Genomic DNA, 16,343 nt, shown 5'->3' with positions numbered 1-16,343 from the left:
TATCCATCCTTCTGTCTATCACTACTATTTTTTTGTTTCAGAGTAAATTGCAGATAATAGTATATTTTTCTCTAAACTGAATATGAAATTAATTAACTGGGTTTTAACATGCTCACAGTTTTTATGTGATTTTTACAAGAAAAATGCATATACTTTTGTAACACACTCATATCAATATATATATAATGTTGCCTTCACTCCAAATTACTTTATACCTTTTCCCCATCAATGCTGACTCCGACTCTCCCAGAGGTAATCAGCTTTTTGATGTTTTTGTATCATAGATTAGTTTTTCTTGCTCTGAAATATTATTTATCGATCATAGAGTATTCACGATTTTATATTTAGCTCATGGCCATGTTGTTTTATTTGTTCCTTTTTATGACAGAGTAAAATTTCATTGAGTATTTATCCAGGCTTTTACTGATGGATTTTTTTTCTTGTTTGAGTCTGTAAGGAATAAAGCTGCCGTAAACATTCTTGTTCAATGTTTTTTGGAACACATGTTGTCATTTCTCTTGAGCAAAATCCTAATACTGGGATTGCTGGATTATAGGGTAAGTTTACATTTAGTTTTACAAGAAATTATCATCAGTTTTTCCAATAATATTGTATCTTTTTACACTTACACCAACAACGTATGAGAAGTTCAGTTGTTCCACATCATTGTCAACATTTGATATTATCTGTCTTTTCATTTTTAGTCATTCTGACTTTTTTATGGGATTATTGAAAATTTTTACATCATTTTTATGAAATATCAGTTCAAATTTTTCCTGTTAAAAATTGGTTGCTTATCTTTATTATTGATTTGTAGGAGTTCTTTACTTATCTTGGTTGATAATCTTGGTCAAATGCTTTCTCTCAATCTGTGGCTTGCCTATCTTTCCCTCAGAAAGATAGACCAGAAGACTTTACTTTTAATCAAGTCCAATTTATGAATTTCTTTTGTAAGGTTTTCATTTATGTGCAGTCTAAGAAGTTTTTGACTATTTCAAAAGATTTTATTCAGTATTCTATTCTTGAATTTTTAGTTTTAGATTTTATATTTAAGTCTTTGGTCCATTTCAAGTTAATTTTGTGTGTGGTATGAAGTACAGGTCAATGTTCATTCTTTATCCATTTTTTTTTTGACATATGTTTAATCTGTTGTTCTAGCAAAGAATTCATGATTAAAGTTTTTGAAATTTTTTCGGATTATTAATCCCCTTTTAATAAACACCCAAGGAATTAAGTAGAGGAATTGCATTTAGAGAGTAATGTATGTCCTACAAGTGGAGATTGAGTTAACTCCTCATTTTAAATAAACGAAATGAGTATAAAAAATCCAATATAACCAGACTTACTAATAGTATGAAATAATATTGGGTATTGAATTGTTTGAAAGTGTTGCTATCATTGAGTAAGCTTATTTTTAAGGTGTTTCATATATGATATCTACCTCTCATCAGCATGGCTTTCATGCACCAAGTTTGAGACTTTCTCCCCATCTAGGTCTCAGCCTATCTTCCAATGCCAGAGATTGCTTTCTCTCCCCATGCTGATGGCACTCTTTCATAGAAACTAGAATCTTTAAAGTCCAAGTCAAAGATAGCAAAAACCGGGGAGAGCAAGGGGTTCTCTTTTCTCTCTCCATTATTGAACTATTTTCCAAAGACTCAAATGACTTGATTTCTTTTTCCTAAATTTCATACTTTTCCAGGTAATTGACACTGAGGTTCTATATTTCTTTTAAGGTCTTCTTCCCATCCAGTCCATATACATGTGGTCTACCTGTTGTCTCCAACAAGACAATCATTTCAGATTACAATAGTTCAACTTTCATATAGAAGAGACACACAAGTAGAAGAGGATCTTTTTTTCCCCCTTATAAATTATGTAATAAAAGAGCAGCTCCTTCACTGATAAGAATTTATTGGACTCTGAGTTGTTTAATAATCTTAATTTGTCACATGTAACAACATAAGTGGTGCAGATCAGATTGTACCATGCCAAGCCTAGATAGTTTCTTTTATAACAGTGCTGCAGTATGAGGGAAAGAATGTTTTTCGTCCATTGTTTTGGTAGTCTTCTTGAGCTCAACTCCTTATTCCCTTTGTGTAACAACTTAAATAAGAATAAGTGCACATGTTTCCCAAGAACACACAATACTTGGAAAACAAAGAACAATGTAAATCTATCTGTGGAAAATAACCTTATTTAGTATTGCGTGCCATTTCCATTGATGTTTTAAAGGTCGCATGGCTAAGTTTCTGCCAGAGTTTGGGTTCTGAAGCTATCATTGCTTTATCATGCCTCAAAGTCTCTGCAGGAAGGAAGCTTTTCTCAAACACGTGACCTAGGAATGAGAGTGTAGCCCTAAGCTGATACTTGAAAATATTTACTTCTTCTTTCTTCCTCTGATTTGAGGAATCACTCTTTTCCCTGTGCAGTAGAAAACAAGCTTTCAGCCAAGCCATTCTGCAATCTTCTCTTATACTGTTGTTAAATCTTGTTATATAAGCTTATTTGTACTGTACAATTATGACAAAGAAATTACCCCTAATGTAATCTTTATTTCTAATCAGTGAGTAATTACTGAAGGAAAGGATAAAACACTGGGAGATGTAAATTTTGATTTACTTTGTCATTGAATGTTACATCATTCAGACTGATTCATTATAGTTTAAGAAATGGTTAGTGAGCTTGAGCAATGTGATCCAGTGAAATCATATTGGGATTACACCCTGTGAAAACCTTTGGATGGGACATACAGGGTAGACATTGTTTTTCTTTAAAGAAATAAAAATAAACATACATAGACTCCTATTTTCCACAATGTCTTTTATATTAGCCATATGTGAGTTGATTCCACTTGAATCTCACTTTTAGCAGATAGGTAAATACTACATATATAGATATACAGTATCTATAGATATAGTATTATATAAGTATTTCTCTGGCTACTTAACATGCTTGGCCTTGCTCTGGAAGTCAAGCTTGGGCTCCTATGTCAAAAGGTCATAGGCAATGTAGGGTTCTGGTTCTGAAAAATACAAATCTCCATGGAGTTTTTTTTTGGAAATTTTGTTATTTTTAAGTTTTTTGGGTTTCCGTTTTTTTAGGAGAAAGAATAGCTCAGGGAAACTGTTACTCTGGCATTGAGTAAGAAAGCCAGATATTCTAACCCAAATGTCCAAATGTCTCTAGTTATTTATTTGCCTTGGTGCAGCCTATCTCAGCATGGTCCATGGAAAATTTCCATCAATATATTCTTGCGAAGAATATATTGCTAAAATCCAGATTCCTTAGCTATATTCAGACCTCTGAGTCAGAATCTCTGGGTTGAGTTGCTAGTATCTGTATTTTCTAGCAAGAACTCTCGATAATTTTATAGAATGTTGGATATAAAAGATTTTGCTAAACTCTTAACCTAGCCAAACAGTGTTGTGAAGAGGTTAAAGGCTTACTTGGCATGAGGTGGTTTCCCAGTTACTAGAAAGGCGTAGGAGTTGGTGTGATAAGATTTAGGGGCAGCGGGGACAGTAAAATTCATTTGCTGATCAATAGCTTAATTAAATTTGTCTCTGAAGGAATTGAGGAGGCTGTTCAGAGACAACCTTTATCTTTCCTAGGATGAAGGTGGATCACGTGCTGTTCCTAGAGAAAGGAAATATGTCTGGAGAGCAGGCAGGAATAAGAGAGATATAAGCAATTTCCCCCTTAATTTGGTATCAGGACTACTCACAAAACAGAAAGCATTGATTTGTGCATCCAGCACCCCAACTTTTCTCAGAGGGCTTCCCAGAAGACTGACTTCTGTTTTGCCCATCTTGAAGCTCTGATGGGATTGACACAGTCTAGCCACCCAAAGGAGAAAGGAGATGGCAGCTTGGGCTGGCGTGTGCCATTGAACCTTCCCCCTGCTTAGCAGAGTAAGTGGATGGAAACACCCAATTCTCAGCTTCCCTGGGGGAGGAAAAGAGTTGATCCACATGTCCAACCTCCTCATTTCTCTATGGCTACCTAAATAGGTAGCAATTATCTCGTCAGTCACAGCACTCTGCTGGGTCTAGTGAATAGCCACTTCAAGAGTTCAAAGTAATCATCTCTGGGTGGCAAGATTATAAGTGATTCTTGTGGTACTTTTAAAATATTCATGTTTTCCAAGTGTACCATCTTTGAACATGAATTACTCTATCATTAAAAAGAAAACCCCACAACGAATGTTAGCAAGAACATGACACATTATGTCCAGACATAAGGGAGAGTTTTTGTTTTGCATTTATATGTAATTATTGTTTCAATTTTTAATTTTGTGGGTATATATTTGCATCAGAATAATTTGAACACGATACATTGCCCTCTCAGTATTCTCGTATTATATCATGGATATCAAGGCAGAGTGCAGAGATTAGGATCTTTGTAACTACTCAAATCTATGATATAAGTGCAGAGCCATTTCGTGATCTCTATGATATAAGTGCAAAGCGATTTTATGTAATCATTAGGTTAAATATTAAAATTGCAATGATTTCGAGTTCTGGTCTTACTACACAGCGGATGTTCCTCATTATCTAAAACAAATTGATCCATGAAAAAGCTTTTTGATGTGAATCTAATAAAAAGTGTTCGATTTTTATATAAATAATGATCAGGCTCTACCTAAAAAAATAAAACTACGGATCTGGAAATAGTGTTGTCATATTTAATAAAATTTATTTTCTAATAGTAACTATAAATAAGCTAAGCACAATAAATAGATGATAAACCTTATGTATAATTTTCCTATTTTTAAGCCCCCAAGTTTTTTGCTGTTAGTGATAAAGACCCACTTTAAGTTTACTTTTCGCTTTTGCATGATTAGAACATGCTACTATGCTGATAGAATGTTGCCACCAAAATAAAATTGGAGAGAAATCTATATTGTGTCAATAAGAGTTCTTATAAAATTGACTGGGTGATATTGGAGACTTGAAATTCATTGGCATATTGGGGACTTTATTTTTGCACCTGCGTAGTTTTATTATAAGCGTTGACCAGGTTTAAGGCACTCAATTTGTATGCTGAGAGCTCTTGTGGTGTGAGAATTATAGTTCACATTAATTCTGAGTTGCTGTTTGATCATTGGTGCAGAGATGGACAGCTGCCCAAGGAAGATTTCTGCATGATCGTTTAAATTGGGTATTGATTTTGTTATTTTAGAATAATAGAGTCTATGTTTATTTCTGTTTTTCTATGCTATTTCTAAAAGCATCCAGTGATTTTCACTAATGGCAAACAAGTACTACCCAAGACCATTATCCAAAAGCACTCTGTTATTATAGGGCAGAATTTATTCAAATGCAGATATACCTCAATTTTTAGCACCTCCAACATGCATAGCAGAACAATAGTTTAATGATAAAACATAACTTCAGATGACTGTATAGCAATTGACTCTTTAGGAGGACCTTGAATGCAACACATTGCAACAGTTTTATATTAATAGAGTCATAAAATTTCTTTAGAAGACAGACATTTATTATAAATGAATTAATTCAAAGCACATAATTAAGTTTTTTGCCAAATGGCATATAGCCAATCAGAGGTAGAGAATGATTTCCGAACATTCTTTTCTCCTTAATCGCCAATGAGAATGACTTTCAAACTGTGAGTCTCGCAGTTTCACATTTTATTTGCGTTATATATGGGACCAACAAAATCACAGGGATTATAGATTTCTGTTTTCCTGTATTTTAAATCAGTTTATTTAATAAATTATTCTATAATAATAGTTGCATGTTGAAATTCTATCTTTAAAAATATGTAGTTTAATAGTAAGAATTAAAATTTTTCTGTATACATCAATCATATAAAAGTAAAATTTTAAAAGTTTTTATAATTTTCATGGCATGAAAAATACTTATTCTGCCATCTCATCTAGGAATTGTTTTGATCAATATCACCCCCAGTATTTAGATGTTTCTCACATTACTTATACTAATCTTTAGTTTTCGTTGTTGTCTCAGAGATTCTCAATTTTGAAGAATCAAATATTAACATTTTCAAATGTCACTGACAATCTGAACACAAATAAAGACATCCTCACTTCAGTATGATGACTCACCCTTACCACACTTAGAAATATGGATGTCTTTTAAAAAAGCCTTAAGTAAGTCAAGAATATTTCAAATTTACAGATGAAACTGAATTTTAATACACATAACTTATTTTACTTGTGGATGCAGAATTAAATTTATCATTATTATGATCTCATCAATCAAATTTATATAGTTTCCCAAGGAACATTGATTTTTACGTAAAATTAAATAAGATGCTGATTCTAGAATGTACAGTAATATGTCTTAATGATAATATATACTTATCTACTTTTTAATTTCCTATTGGAAATTTAAAAACTTTATTAATAACTAAAAAGTATACATTAAATTTCTTGTATAACTGTAGAGAAGATCGAAAAAGGGAAAATCTTGAAAAGGTCTTAGACTTTTGAGATCTAACTAGTTAGGCTTTATATAAGCCTAATGAAACTTCAAAACATGACATTACATGGCAGGCAAACTGCTCTTTCTCTAGGGAATGTTGCAAAGGACATTCATTACCTATTAATGGTGTCAGATTTATGGTGAAGACTGTAGATATTTCTCCAAAACAAGGAAACCATTTTAAAATTATATAATTTGGATTTAGAATAAAATGTCCTATTCTGTTCCCTGAGTACCTATTTTAAATATTTCTTTCGAAAACATCTATAAAATAATATTGAACAGAATTTTAAAATAGATATTATTGCATGTCAGAAAAATTTGGTAACTTTGTTTTTACTGTAATACAGTTTTCTCCCTTATTTTTAAAGCGTTAAAATGTTTAATAACACTTTTACTGCTACCAAATTATTTCAATAACGATACAGGTGTTTCCCAAGCTGTGTTCCAGGTTCTGATGACTGCTTATATGTGTGTGTGTGTGTGGTGGGGGCGGGGGAGGCAGAGTGGTTTTGAAGAGGATTAGTGTGCTGTAATAAGTTTAAAGAATGCCAGCTTGAAAAGCGTTTTGGAATTTTATGTATCCTCTTTGGAAACTCACTGAAATTTTTTTTTGTTGTTGTTGAATTGGATAGTGAGGAGAAAGTGTCATAGGGGAAACATCAAGAGCTGAGAAATAAAAGCAAAGAGAAAACTCTGTCCTAGCTCCATGAAACTCAGCAGAAGAATGTTACATGACTGAGAGCTAGCACTGAGAGCCAGCAGTCCTGAACAGGAAATAATGAGACGGTGTGGCGTAACCTGCATGCATAATCACCTAACATTAGAGAAGAAAAGGGACACCTCAGAAGAAGCCTTGAATGATTGAAATTGTATTTCTATAATCAGCTGGCATGGAGACTCAAATGAGAAATTATGTTTATTTAAAAGTATAGAAAATTGCATTCCTTGTACATCTGAGTCCATGGCTTGAAATTTATTTTGACTGTAAGAACATTTCTTTGGATTAGGATTCTTAGGAATACATTTTAGAAAACAGTAATCAAGCTAATTAATTCTTGGCTGCATATATATTTTATACTTACTGAGCTGAGCAAGTTTATCTTCAAAACATAAATAACTTAATAAGTCTGATCTCCTTAAGCTTCATACTAGATGTATGAGGTACAGAATATTGATAATTATTTTAATCAATAAGGAAAAAGAAACAAGACATGTCTAAATGAACTGTGACATTTTCAGTCTTGACTTTTGCTTATTTTAGCCCTCATTTCATACTACTTTCAATCTTTGGTGTGGCTATAATTTACGAAAAAGAATTATTTTTCATCTAAGAATGTATTTTTCCAATCTAAATTCTTTCTTAAAACATTCTTCTTTTTATTCTAAAAATTGTTGCAAATATTGTAACACATTTTAAAATTTTGTTTGCAGTTATTTTATAAATAACTCTATAATCAAAACTCTATTTTTTATACGTTTAATTCCTATGTATTTTTAGATCAAACATAGTATTACCTAAACTTATCTCGTGATTTTAGAAAGTATATCTGATCTTAAAAGTTGAAGATTTGCTACTATTAAAATTATTTCTGGCTCTTAGTAGGCATGTGTTATGTATTTGCTGAATAAATGAAAAAAGTATTTTGGAAAATATATTACAGGTTCTTCATTCTTTTTCAAAGCTTAGTGTATCCAGTTTATTACTTTCTTATAAGGCATTCTAGAATGATCATTCTCCCTGGCAGTCTTCTATTATTTTTATGCTAAAGGTACCTATAAGTTAAAATTAATAGAATACTTTTTATTTATTTTATTCTAATTATCTTTGAGGACAAGAGCAAGATATTTTTATTATATTTTAATCCTACACAGTATCTAGTTCAGTATCTAGTACATAACAATTGATATATTTAGTTAAACTTTGTAGCATCCCCATTGTATTTGAATTGCCTTCATTAGTTTTTTGATTTAAGAGAGATATTTTCAGTTACACAAACAAGTATGGGCTAAACATAACTGTACTGAAAGATACTATATAGAATAATGTCAACTTCATATGCCAATGAGCTGAAAGTACCAGTATATATTTATATGGTATTTGAGAACTAAGTAACAAAAGCAAATTCTCGAAGCATTAATATGTATTCTATTTATGACAATGTTACATTTCTTTACATTTTGTTTTTTTTAGGTAATTACTGGCTTTATTTATATATGAAATACTATGAAGAATTTATATTTTATTTGTTTTTATTCATTAGAGTAGGCATGGGTTATAAAGTGGGCATTTGTTTCAATGTTCTGTGATGCTGCCAAAATATATGCTCAGTTAGGGTATAAATGTACTTATGCAATTTATTGAGTAGAAAACTGTGAGCTTTTATCACATATTCATTGGATTATTTAAGAAAACAGGTCAAGTTTACTGATCAATTTCTATATTCTTTAAAGTTCCATAATTAAATTCAGGTTTTATTTTATATTATTAATATTTTGTCTTAACGACAGCTATCTTGATTCCCATTTTACACTCAAATCAATCAACAAAGATCTTGGGTGATCATAATGTGTCCATCATTTCGTAGATGCTGAATAAGATCAGAGATATATGCTTTTAAGAAATCACAGGGATGATAGCAAAATGCACATTCAACCAATGAATTTTAATAAAACAATATGAAAGCACTATTATCAAGTACAGAATCGTGGAGCGAAAGTTACAGATATTGTAAGATTTCAGAAGAGTGAGATCTTTGTCAATATGGATAAGCTGGGGAAGACTTACAGAAGAAGGCAGACAATATTGACCTCAATTGGAAGTTAGAATCTGTATAGAGACCATGCTGAAATAAGGAAAGAAATCTAGAATCAACTCCGTTTCCCAGCTATAGTTGGCTAGCCTTTATTCAAAATTCTGATTTCAGCTTTTAAATGGCCTAGGATTGAATTTCATAGCAGAATACATGATATTTTTAGAAGTCACAGTCATATTATATTATAACTTGAAAACACCAAAAAATCAGTATTCTAGTATTATTTAAACTACTTATACAATGTTTTTGGAGTGTTTTGATTGACTCACATTTCTATAAGCATCAGAGCAAGTAGGTCATCTCTTTTAATATTTTCTTATAGTCGGTACAGATTCACGCAGTGGATGTTTAACAGGGCCTAAACTTTTACTATATTTGTAAGAAAATGTCTTAATGGTTTACAAATGTCAACAAAAAGTAGAATCTGTTCATGATGTCTTTCCTTTTCAGTACCATTGTTAGTCAATTATTTTGCAGTTATTTTTACAAGAATTTCTAAACCATTGATCAAATATGAAATATGCTGTGAAGATTTTCCACTTGCTCTTCCAAGATTTTTGTCACATAAACATTTATTTCATAAGATTTCACAGAATTTTTAGGTATAAAATTAATAAAGACCATTAACTGTCTAAGATAGGTTCTTCATTAACTATAGATCTCCATGGTGAGTAATGCCAGGTTACAAAATGTTAAGTAAGTTTCTTTGCTGGATTTTTCCAAATTCAATTATACTAAAGTGTGTGTAAATTGCTAGTGGGAGTATATTATGCAGCATCTATTATGTAATCGTAAAAGTCTCTATTAATACTGAATGGAATTATATTCTGAGGTACATAGTGAGGAAAATGTTAGCATTAGAAGCCCAGAGAAATTATATGCCTTTTTCTGGATCACTCAAGTGGTCACTGGCAGAACAAACATTTATAGTTCCTCCTTCCCAAAACCACATTACAATTAGAAGAAAGGAGGCTTTAAAGTGTAACAGTAGAACAACAGGCCTGTGGAAGAAGAATGATGGAGGAAATGGAGCAGAGGAAGAGCAGCTGGCATATGGGGGGTCTCAGCAAAATGAGCTCCTGATTCAGATGGATACTGGAGGGCAGCAGTAAGAACTTAGGTGGGAAACAGAGTGCTGATTGGCGATACCGTCACAAAATAGTTGACTCTCTGAACACTGCGTATGAAAAAACAGAATATTTACATACTCACTGGCAAATATTAATTTAAAACACATATTAAAAAAGATAATGTTTCTCACAGCAAAAGATAAGCAACTATGACACAACACTTCAGCTAGTGAAGGTATCTGTGCTGCTGATTACAGCCTTCCGTATTCTATTTGGGATTAGCTGACTAATACCTGTTCTTAAACCTTCCTGCCAGTCACCAACATCCACTCAGGTACTGAACGATACAAGCAGTCTTTCAATTCCTCATTTTAAATATGGATAGAAGGAAAAAAATTATGAAATATTTGAAGAAGAAAAGAATAAAAGACCAAGATAAACAAACAGGAAACCAGTTCTGGTGCAGGCAGAGATGATTAAGAGAACAGAAATAAACAAAGAAAAAAAAATCTTATTGATCTGAGCAAAATTTGACATACTATTTTTGAATAAAGCAAATATTAAAAATAATCTATGTATAATATAGTATAACTAAGCTATTTAACTTGCTGAATGTATATGTATATGATGAACAGAAATACAAAATACTAAAAAATTGTTCACGGAAAAAAATAATCATAGCACACAACTTTGCCACTACATTGATCAATATTTATATATTCATAATAATGCATATTCTGGTTTATTTTGTTTGTAACATTTAAAAGCAACTAATGAACAAAGAAAAGATTTAGTTATGATTATGTAGAAGAATATAAATTTTATCATTAACATTGTAAAATGACAGAAAATATACATTTGCTAAAATTTTTATTTTATAAAGTACTTATAACAATGGAACATCAAGACAGGGCTGTATCAGCATATTAGAAATTAGGAAATAGCCATCAGAAAAATAAAAACATGTAAACAGTTAACAGAGGTCCCTTAAATGAGAATAGGAGAGGGTGAGCATAAAGAAGGAAACCACTGGCCTTTAAGCCCATAGGATTTTAAATTATGTGCCTGTATTACCTTAATAAGAATAATAAATCAAACTTAAAATAACATTTAGCAAATAGATTAAATATTGATCAATTCTCAGACAACTTTGGAGACATAAGAAGTCTTAATATCTTCACCTTATAGAGATTGAAATTATTCCATGTTTCCAGTATTTAAATTTAGTAAAGCTCATTATATTATGATGTTTGAAAGCAGATATATTCCTAATTATCATTTTATCCACAGTCTCTGCTTTCTATAGAGCAAGTACTCAAATGTTGGTAATGTATAAAGAAGACATGATTAATTGAAATCACAGTGATTCTTTTTAGAAATCTATTCACCAAACTGATAATAAAATGAATAGAGAATAGATAAGTAAAATGTATACTGTTCATTTTGGGGAAGCTATTTCCTTGCGAATAGACAATATGTACAATACACACTTAAATATGCATTATGTATGGATATAAATTTAAATCTCTTATGCTATTTTCCTATGTATTGAAGTCAGTCATTGATAATATATATTTTTTTAAGTTCAAAAGAAGGTAATTGAAGTTTCTATAAAAAACACGGAATTTAATAGCTATCATTCATGCAAAGTAAATGTATTGTCTGAAGTCTACTAAATTAATTATTAACATTGATCTTTTACTCAAGATAGACAGATGAATGTATCAACATTGATTCCAAATAAGAATTCTTAAATATAGCCTGATTCTCAGAAAATTTGGTTCTTTGTATTTATTTTTTACATGCTTAATAGTGCATATGAATATTTTTCAATGCTGAAATAAGCATAAATATACTCATTTATTTTATTTCGTCCTATCATTTTTGGAAAGGCTTCTATTATTCACCATTAACGCTGATCACTTATCTTCCTACTTGTGAATCCTGAAGAGTAATGGTCATTGTTTTCCTGGACTATTGTCTCTATATTATCTATTGTAGAGGTCAGGGTCTGCCAAATTTTAAGCCATCCTTTATTATGATGTTAAACAGATTTTCATATGTGAGAGGAATCTTAGATACTTCTGTCATTTAGTATAAATACTGTGTGTGCCCAGGATCCCACTGACAGAACATACTTTAACATGATGAGATTAGGAAAGAGAGTAGCAAGACCATCCAGTCAGGATTTAAAGGAAAAAATCATTTTCTCTCTAAGCCATCAAACCTAGAGGAGTATTGTTTGATAGAATGTGCATGCAAACAAGGTCACTTTTTATTAACTTTTATTTTTCCTAAGGCCTGCTTGTTTGGCTTGTAATTCTGTATCGCTGCAAAGCTATGACTTTCTGAAGGGATTTTCTGCCTCTAGTTTCATGGAAAGATTGAGGTAACAAAATAGTTTGTAAAAAGAAAGAAGTCAATCTTTGTCCTGAACACAAAATAAACCTTTACAGTACTTTCCAAATCTCAGTAAAACTTGGATACGTCATTTAAAAGTGTGTGTACAGGTGAAATTCCGTAACTTTTAATTCTTGGTCTGAAGACAATCAATATGAAAAATGAGTGGAAATGTGAAAAATGGAAGAAAATTTTAGCCTTTCTAGATGTAGGAATGAATACGTGAACAGTGTTTGAACTCATCTTTAGATTAGATAAGAAAGTCTTCTAATTTCTTCTGCATTCTATAAGAGATCTAAATAGCTTGGAACGTCATGCCAACTTTTCCTTTCAACCCTAAGACCTGTTGAAAATTTGTGAAAAATAGTTACACGCTTTTATATGTCTGTTCATTAAACAAACTTAAATAGAGTTCAAATATCCCTATCTAGTCTTACTTATCTGCTATTAGAAACAAATGCCAAAGGAAAAATGGCTCATTTTATTACAATACAGAAATCATATCTAATTTTCTCAAATGTGGGGTGGGTATCACGTAAGCAAATATGACATATGAGAGTAATTACACATGGGCAGAAAAATAATATGTATGGAAAAAGCTTTACATAATTCTTTAAAAATAAAGTCTATCTCTGTCATACATACATAGATATATTCACAGAATAAAGATATATGGAATTAAAATCTAAGTTTATGTTTATTTTATTTTTAATTAAAAAAAATTTTTTAGGCGAGATAACCCTTGGTTGACCTCACAGATTGCAAGGACTTTGTCAGTTTATAATCCCTTAATTATTTAAATTTTTTTTTTTTTATTTTTTACACCTACAGCACCTGGTCTTCCTAGGTGGTCTCCCATCCAAGTACTAACCAGGCCCGACCCTGCTTAGCTTCCAAGGTCAGACGGGATTGGGCTTGTTCAGAGTGGCATGGCCATAGACTCCAAGTTTATGTTTAATTAAGCTGAGTTATCGATTTGTTTCTTAAATCCAAAATTTTCATCATTTGATACCCATATATGTGACAATGATTTCATTCATTAAAAACAGGTCAGTTTGTATAGTTAGGAATTTACATAGAAAGAGAGAGAAAAAAGACAGTCACTAATTGGGAATGGAATGGCATAATATGAATAGTAGAAATTTTTTAATGTAAAGAAGTAGAGTCTTGCAAGAAATAAAAAATGTAAATAGATGGAAAATTCATATAACTTCCATCAGTTCACAGTATTTTAAAATTTAAGGTGAATTGCAAATTATCAAGTTCTATTTCTTCTGTCTCAATTCTAGACTTTCATATATAAAATCATATAGTATATTCTCTTTGGATCTGGCTTCTTTCATTCAGCAGAATACTTTTAGACATTTTCATTTTTTTGCATGATTAGTAGTTTGTTTTTATTGCTGAATAGTATTCCATATTGTGATTGGACTATACTGTGTCCATATACATATTGTTGTAAGAATTCATGTGTGACTTATATTACTTCTTTCTAACAATGTTTTACAAAATTCATGCATGTCGGGTTTTCTTTGTACACAGTTTATCATTGCAAAATCAGTTTCATTGGTAAATTAAAAAGCCATTTAGATTTTGTTTTATTTTGATTCAGTTTTGGTAATTTGTGTCTTGCAAGTGGTTGACAGTTTCATGGATATTGTTGAATTTTGTGATATTGTTTGTAATATTCCCTTATTATTCTGGTAATGTCTGAAGGATATGTGAATCTCTCCTTCTGTTCTTGATATTGGTAATTCATGTCTTTTTATCTTGATGATTCTAACTGGAGGTATACAAATGTTTTCATTCTTTTCAGAGAACTACATTTTGATTTAATTGATATTTTACCTATATTTTTTCTTTGTGTATTCTATTTCATTAATTTCTGTTTTTATTTATTTCTCCTTCTTTACTTATTTTGATTTAATTTTCTCATATACTTCTAGCTTCTTATAATGGATTCTTAAATCATTGATTTTAGATCTTTCTTATTTTATGATGGAAGGATTTAAAACAAAACATAACTTTAATTACTGTTGTATCTGCCTCCATAGATTTTGTTATGTTGTGTTTTTGTTTTCACTCAGTTCAAGGTATTTTCTAATTTGCCTTGTGATTTCTAACTTGATTGATGATTTATTTAGGAGTTTTTTGTTTAATTTCAAAACATTTATAAAATTTCAAAATATGTTTTTGTAGCTGATTTCTATTAATTTTATTGAAGTCTATATTTGATCTTAATGCTTTTGAATTATCAAGATGTTTCAATTTTGGTGAAAGGTACATATTCATTTGGAAAGAATGTGTATTGTGCTGTCATTGGCTGAGTGTATTCTTTTCTTAGGGCTGTTGAATAAACTATCATAAACTGGGTAACCTAAAGCAACAGAAATTCATTCTCTCACCATTCAGAAGGACAGAAGTCTGAAATCACATGTTTGTGGGTTTTGTTCCTTCTGGAGGCTCTGAGAGAGAATCCGTTTCATGCTCCTCTCCTACTTTTTGGTGGTTGCCAAAAAACCTTGATATTCCCTGATTTGTAAAACATCTTTTCACTATATGACTCTGTTTTTACATCAACATCTTCTGTGTCTTCTCCTTTTCAGTCTTTGTCAGGACAGTATCATTGGATTTAGGGCCCACGCTAACAAGAATAGTCTCATCTGAAGAGCCCTACTATAATCTGCAAAGACTCTTATTCCAAATAAGTTCACATTCTGAGGTCCCAGGTGGATATGAATTTTGAAGGGACATTATGTCATCCACTATAGTGGGTGGGTGTTTCGTAAATATCAATTAGGTCCAATTGGTTGATGGTGTAGTTCGTGTTTTCTCTCTCCTTACTTAATTTTGTCTTCTTGTTCTTTAAGTGTTAGCTGCTGAGAGAGTGTTAACATCTCTGACTACAATCGAAGATTAGTCTATTTCTATTGTCAGTTTTGTCAGTTTTTGCTTCCTACATTTTTAACATTTAAGATTGCAATATCTGCATGAATTGGTCCTCTTATCTATGAAAGGTCTCTCTTTATGCCTGGTATCATTCCTTGTCTAAAGTCTAGTGTCTGATGCTTATCTCACCACTCATATTTCTTTAATTTAGTGTTCTCATGATATATCCTTTTCTATTATTTTACTTTTGACACTTTTAACTCCCCTTTATCTTTTTATTTATTGTGTATCTGTTTTTAGACAGCAAATAGTTCTGTTTTGCCTTTATCCAATCTGATGAGATCTACCTTTTAATTAGTGTATTTACTTACTTTTAATGTAATGATTGATATTTTGGGGTTCAAATCTACCATCTTAGTCTTCGTTCTCTATTTCCCTCATTTGTTATTTAGGTCTTGCTTCCTCTTTGCCTTCATTCATCATCTCTGTCATTTCTGGATTTCTCTGTGGTTTCTTTTTTTTTCCATGATGATTACAGGTCATGTTTTACTGTTTTTTGCATATCTGTTATTTTTATTGGTCTATGGCTATTGTGTACTTTACATTGCTGAGAATGTAGTTGTTTTCCTTTAAAGTCTTCAATTTTGTTATTGCATTTAATTAAGTTGTTTGCAGGCAAGTTAGATCTTTTTAACATTTTT

General features: G+C 31.4%; 1 non-coding gene across 1 annotated transcript; it reads right to left on the bottom strand.

Annotated features, from left to right (window-relative positions):
- Positions 1–13,575: 13,575 nt before the first annotated feature.
- LOC111737497 lies at positions 13,576–13,694 on the bottom strand. Its single transcript, XR_002779455.1, has one exon. It is a non-coding gene; the product is annotated as a 5S ribosomal RNA (ribosomal RNA).
- Positions 13,695–16,343: the final 2,649 nt, after the last annotated feature.

This window comes from Pteropus vampyrus, unplaced genomic scaffold (genome assembly GCF_000151845.1).
Source record: "Pteropus vampyrus isolate Shadow unplaced genomic scaffold, Pvam_2.0 Scaffold27, whole genome shotgun sequence".
NCBI lineage: Eukaryota > Metazoa > Chordata > Mammalia > Chiroptera > Pteropodidae > Pteropus > Pteropus vampyrus.
Note: the sequence above shows the minus strand (reverse complement) of the source record. Positions and strands in the feature narration are given on the sequence as shown.